We start from the raw sequence: 6,863 nt of genomic DNA, 5'->3' as shown, positions 1-6,863 counted from the left end.
CACCACCTCAACCCCTAATCACCCACTCAGCTCTGATTCCTGATCCTCCCCCATCAAAGTCCCAGAACCCAAGCCTGTTTTGCCTCTCTCTCTGCTACAGAGAGATGGCCTTTATTTGTCAGCTCTGACAAGTAAACTCTCGTGTGTAACTCTGCCTGGCCTCCGTCTTTCATTTCTCACTTACCAGTCTCTCGTTTTTTACTTTCCCTTCACACCCCTGTACTGGGGATTGAACTCAGGGGCACTCGACCACTGAACCATATCCCTAGCCCTATTTTATATTTTTCTTTAGAGACAGGGTCTCACTGACTTGCTTAGCGCCTTGCTATTGCCGAGGCTGGCTTTGAACTCATGATCCTCCTGCCTCAGTCTCCTCAGCCACTGGGATTATAGGCTTAGGCTACCGCGCCTGGCTCTTTTTTATTTCTTGAGACAGGGTCTCACAAAGTTGCTCAGGCTGGTTTCAAATAGGCAGTCCTCCTACATCAGCTTCCCAAGTTGCTGAGATTATAGGCGTGTGCCACCACACCCAGCTGGATTTTGAATTTGGGTCTTTTCCCAGACTAGTGATAAGCAAGAGGATACTCTCTCACGATGCCAGGAGGTGACGGTGAACCCCAACTCCCAGTCAACTGCATGATCACCTGGGGAAACAACCAATTCTCCACAATCCCGTGTTGCTAAACTATAGCCTAAGTAGATTAGGTGTATAAAACACATTTTTTTTTCTTTAAATACATTGTTTTAAATTTTTTTTAGTTGTCAATAGACCTTTATTTTTTATTTACATGTGGTGCTAGGCAAGTGCTCTATCACTGAGCTACAACTCCAGCCCTAAATACATTTTTATTACAATGTTTTCAATTTACGATGGCTGCCTCAGGAGATAACTATTATAAGTTGAGGAACCCCTGTACTTGTACCCCACACCAATGGAAATGTGAATTGGTGCAGCCACTGTGGAAAACAGAATTGTGCTTTCTTTCTTTCTTTCTTTCTTTCTTTCTTTCTTTCTTTCTTTCTTTCTTTCTAAAGAGGTGTGATTCAGAGAAAATGAGATTAGGGAGAAGAGATCAGGAAGGAGATCTGGGAAAAGATCAGGGAGGAAAAGGTTAAGGAAAAGAAGATCAGAGTCCGGGCACTGTGGACCACGCCTGTAATCCCAGTGGCTCAGGAGGCTGACACAGGAGAATCAGGAGTTCAAAGCCAGCCTCAGCAAACTCAGCAACTCAGTCACTAAGCAACTCAGTGAGATCCTGTCTCTAAATAAAATACAAAATAGGGCTGGGGATATGGCTCAGTGGTTGAGTGCCCCTGAGTTCAAACCCTGGTACCCTCCCCAAAAAAGATGATCAGGGGGAGAAGGTCAGGGAGAAGAAGTTTGGAATAAAGGAAAAAATATGTAAGTTTCAAAGCAACAATGGATATAGTCAAAGCATCAAGTGAACCCATTAGAGAGATTGAACCCAGGGATGCTCTACCACTGAACTACATCCCCAATCCTTTTATTTATTCATTTATTTGTATCCTGAAGAATTGAATCCCAGGGTGCTGTACCACTGAGCTACATCCTCAATCTTCTTTACTTTTATTTTGATATAGGGTCTCCCTAAGTTGCTAAGAGTCTTAATTATTTGTTTGTTTATTTAAATTTTTATTTTTAGATGTTGATGGACCTCTATTTGTTCATTTATTTATATGTGGTGCTGAGAATTGAACCTAGTGCCTCACACATGCAAGTGCTCTACCACTGTTACCACTGAGCCACAAACCCAGCCCCCCCACCTTTTTTTTTTCAGTTAGGGTCTTGCTAAGTTGCCCAGGCTGGCCTCAAACTGTGCTCAGTGGTAAAGTGCCACTGGGTTCAATCCCTAGTATAAAAGAAAGAAAGGAAGGAAGGGAAAGTAAATGGGATACATACACATGAAGGAATATTATGCAATCTTAAAAAGGGCTGAGGGTGTAGCTCAATGGTAAAGTGCTTGCCTAGCTTGTATGAGGCCCTGGGGTTTTGCTCCAGATACATACATATAATTTTGGTGGGGTATTGGGGAGTTAACCCAGGGGCATTTTACCACTGAGCTACATTCTCAGCCCTTTTTTTTTTTCTTTTTAGTTCTTTATTTTGAGACAGGGTCTCACTGAGTTGCTTAGGGCCTCGTTTAGTTGCTGATGCTGGCCTCAAACTTGCAATCCTGCCTTCTCAGCCTTGCCAAGTTCCTGGGATTGCAGCAGTGTGCCACTGCATCTGGCTTGAGATTATATATATATATATATATAATAAACAGAACATGGCAAGAAAAGGGAAGGAAATCCAGTCACATGCTAAAACACAGATGAATCTCAAGGATGTGCGGCTATGGGCTGGGGATATGGCTCAAGCGGTAGCGCGCTCACCTGGCATGCATGCGGCCCGGGTTCCATCCTCAGCACCACAAAGATGTTGTGTCTGCCAAAAACTAAAAAATAAATATTAAAGATTCTTTCTCTCTCTTAAAAAAATAAATAAATCTTCTCTGTTTAAAAAAAAAAGGATGTGCGGCTAGGTGAAGTGAGCGAGTTGTAGAAGGACAGATATTGTATGATTTTATCATATGAGTTAAATAAAGTAGCCAAAATCGTGGAAACAGAAAGTAGAAAGGTAGTTGCCAAGGGTGAGGGTGGGGAGAATAGGGTTTTGTGGGTATAAGAGTTTTAGTTTTTGCAAAATGAAAATATCCAAGATCTCTGACTCATAATAATCTAAACATACTTAACACTACTGAACTACGTATTCAAAATGGTTGACAGTAGACTTACTGTTCTGTGCTTTTTTAACCATGATTAGAAATTCACAAAAAAACTCAACACTTTAACCATTTTAGAGTATCCAATTCAGTGGTTTTGAGTATTTAAAATTTCACAACCCCCACCATCTAATTCCAGAACATTCTTATCACCCCCAAAAGAAGCCCTATACTCATTAAACAGCCATTTGCATTCTCCTCTTCCCTACCTGCCCTTGGCAACCACTAATCTGCTTTCTGTCTCTATGGATTTGCCAAATTTCTGTAAATGGAGTCAAACAATAGGTAGCTTCTTGTGTATGGCTTATTTCACTTACAATGTTTTCAAGGCTGCTTTATGTTAGCATGGACTGGCACTTTCTTTCTTTTTATGGCTTAATAATATTCTGTTATATGAACATACCTCATTTCTTTTATTCATTCATCAGTTGATAGACATTGGGTTCCACTTTTTTGCTCCTATGAAAAATGCTGCTATAAAAAAAAAAGAAAAAAGAAAAATGCTGCTATGAACGTACATTCTGCTTTGGTCATAGAAACAGACCAGAAGGATACACATCAGATTAATAATAACAATTTCTGGGAATAAAAGGGAGGGAGAGGAATTGGGCTGGGCAGAGGAACAAAGGAGACTGACTTCAGAGTTATCTGTGATGTTCTATTTATTTTACATAAAAATATATCTAGAACAAAACTGTTAACAGCTGGTCATTCTGTTCTGGGTAATGAGCACACGCATGTTTGAGCCTTTCTGTATTTTAAATTTTAAATAAAACAATGCATATTCTGAACCTAAACCTGCCTGTAGCAAAGATCTGGCATCAGGGCCTGTGGTGTCCAGGATAAGCAGGAAGAAGAGGCCAAGCCCAAGGCTAGGGAGGAGGGGCCCCTGACCCTGGCTGTATGGCTTTCCTCGGGCTCCCAACAACAGGGCCCAGATCTTATCTCCATGATTGTTGGTAGGAGAGCCCGGAGCAGGCCCAGGCCAGGAAAGTCTGTAACCCCATGTTTTCTTCCTTCACGGTATGTTCTGGCTGCCAGGAACTATCCATTCCTCTACCCCTCTGCTCAGGACCAGCTACATAATTCACCAGGTCCCATGCAAAATGACAACACAGACGCTCTTGTTTGAAGGCTGATGTCAAGGAGCAACTCTGAGAGGCAGCCATCAGGTATCATACGCAGGGACAGATGCAGGAGCCACGAGTCAAGTCACTCACTGGATTCACTCATTCAAATGAGTGCTTAGCCTGTTCCTGGCACCATGCTAGGCACTGGGCATACAAACAGTGAGTGAGACTCAGTCAAGCCTCCAGGAGCTCACATTCCATCGGGGGACACAGATGCAATCCCAGACACACAAAACAGATGCACGCACACTGCAGGAAGTGCTAAGAAGGATCGGCAGAGGGGCCTAGGAGAGAAAACACCAGTGGCCCCTGACCATGAGATCCCTCTGAGAGGTGGACACTGGAGCAGACATCTGAGACCACTCATCTTAGCAAAAGTTGGGGGAAGTGGAGGGGGTATGAAGTTGAAGAAGAACATTCCCAAACTTTCCTGACCCAGGAACATGTGACATCTTCAAGGACTTGCGCGGCCTGGATATGGAGACAGAGAGGGAGGGGCAGAGAGCCCAGATGAGATCCAAGAGGGGCTTAATGTCCTGAGCTTCATTTGAGAACCCGTTACATGGGGCTCCACTTGAACTATTATTTCCTTAGTATTTTTCTTTAAAACACTCCCTTTGGGCCTTTCTCCTAAGCCAAGAATATTCATGAGATCACAAGATTGACATGCCACTTCTGTTTTACTAATCCACAGCTGAAATTTTTAGAAGTTCCTCCATGCTCCACCTGAAATTATTCCCTCCCTACCTCAGGTGGGAAAGAACTGTAGCCAGGTCCTATCTTAAGTGCCTCGGGACACCGCTAACAGCTATTTAGCTGGGCGAGGCTGGTGACATGGTCTCATCTACATTTTTGATAACTGACTCCAACTGCCACGTGCAGAGTGGGTGAGGCAGGGTTACTACAAGGAGAAGGATAAGGTTGTTGCAGTCATGCGGGGAAGAGGCACGGGGACCTGATTCTGGTGGCTAGGAGGAGAGGGGGAGGTGGCTTTTCCCACCAGCGCCCACACAAGTCCCACCCTCCACCAAGACCAAACTTTCCTTTCTTTTATCTCCCTGCACAGACTCAAGGCCTTTCCTGATAAGTGCATTGTCTTCTGTGATCCTCCCATCTCAGTATCAGCCCTGGGGCAGCTGGGATTCAGGACAGTGTGTCTGCTGTACCCAGCTCCCACAGGACTTTTGGGTCACATCCAGTCAGGCCCCGTGGTCTCCAAGCCAGCAATGACAGCTCCATGGACTGACTACTCTGCACATGTTTTAGGAACTCATTGGGGTACATGATTCCTGTCACCTAGATACAATGGCTCCTCGGCACAGGTGGCCCAAAGGGCCCACCCTCAACCACTGGGCAACACTCTTCATTCACCCTCATGGCCAACCCTCCACAGGCTGCCTCACTCCCAAAACCTACCTTCAGGAAGCCTGACTTCCTCACAGTTTCCCTGAGGACCTCTGTCCACTCGCTTTCCCAGCCCCCACTAGGAATGACCCTCCTCACTGCTTCTCAACCATTACCCCTCTACTCTCCTGAGAAACCAAATCTCCATTTTTAAGACTTCTACAAAACTGTCCCTTACTCCAGCTTGTCAGCCACATGAAGAGAGTGGGGAGGGAACATGCTCCAGGATGCCCACCCTGAGCCAGAACAGGCATGCTGCTATGGAGATGATTGGCACATAGGTGGCCAGAAGCTACAGGGTTCAAAAAGCTGGAGTACTGCTGGAGAACTGTGGTGAGAGGGGCTGTGGATAAGGAGGAAGAGGAAAGCAGAGTCAAAACGGTCTAAGAAGTCTTTGTTACATAGACACTTAAAGTCTATTCTGAGTGGAGCACAGTGGTACATGCCTGTGATCACAGTAGCTCAGGAGGCTGAGGCAGGAGGATTGCAAGTACAAGGCCAGCATCAGCAATTCAGTGAGGCCTTAAACAACTTAGCAAGACCCTGTCTCAAAATTAAAAATAAAAATGGCTGTGGATGTGGCTCAGTGGTTAAGCATACCTAGGTTCACTCTCCAGTACCCACCTCCCCTAAAAATGTCTATTCTGGACACAACAGTCACTGAGGGATTAGGCAGGGGAGAGGCAGGAGTGGATTTACATTTTCGAAAGATAACTTGGCCTCTTTTGCTGATAATGGAAGGGAGTGGGGGAGGACACCTAGCTAGAGGACACTTGGGTAGTAGGGAGGGTTGGAGTAGGCCTGGTGACACTGTAAGGTAGGATCAGGAGCGAGTAGGGTGAGAAGAGAAACAGGTGAATGCCCTGGTCCTGCTGGTTTGAGCAACTGGGTAAATGGAGAAGGCTGTTGAGGGTAAACCCCATGCTAGGAACCGGGGATAAAGCAGGAATAAGACTTACCGGGTCCCTGTCCTTATAGAGCTTATACTCCATAATAAATGAATATGAGACAGATTTTCATGTGTCTGGGAAGGTAACCAGCAGAGCATCATGACAGAGAATCACAGGGGCATCTACTGGGGAATGGTGGCCTGGGGAACTGAGACCTGCAGGAGGGGAAGGCTCTCCCAGGGAAGGATGGAGCTAATGCAAAGGCCCTGAGGGGGAAAGGACAAGTGTAGCTCTACGGTAAACCAGAGAGGAGTGCTCTGAGAAGAACCTGAGGATGACCAGAACCAAGAAACACAGGCAAGGAGCTTGAGTGTTATTTTCAGGACCCAGAGGAAACACCTGTGGTGTTAGATGAACTGGTCCAGGGACACAGGAGGAAGCACAGGAAGAAATCCTCAGTTCAACTTCTTCTTTTTTAAATATTTTTTTAGTTATCAATGGATCTTTTATTCTATGTGTTTATTCGAATGTGGTGCTGAGGATCAAACATAGGGCCTCACACATGCCAGGCAAGTGCTCTTACCACTGAACCATAACTCCTGCCCCATCAGTTCAACTTCTTGAGTTGAGGTGTACTGTGGTCCATACAGGGT

This window comes from Urocitellus parryii, chromosome 11, assembly GCF_045843805.1.
Source record: "Urocitellus parryii isolate mUroPar1 chromosome 11, mUroPar1.hap1, whole genome shotgun sequence".
In the NCBI taxonomy this organism is placed as follows: Eukaryota; Metazoa; Chordata; class Mammalia; order Rodentia; family Sciuridae; genus Urocitellus; species Urocitellus parryii.
Note: the sequence above shows the minus strand (reverse complement) of the source record.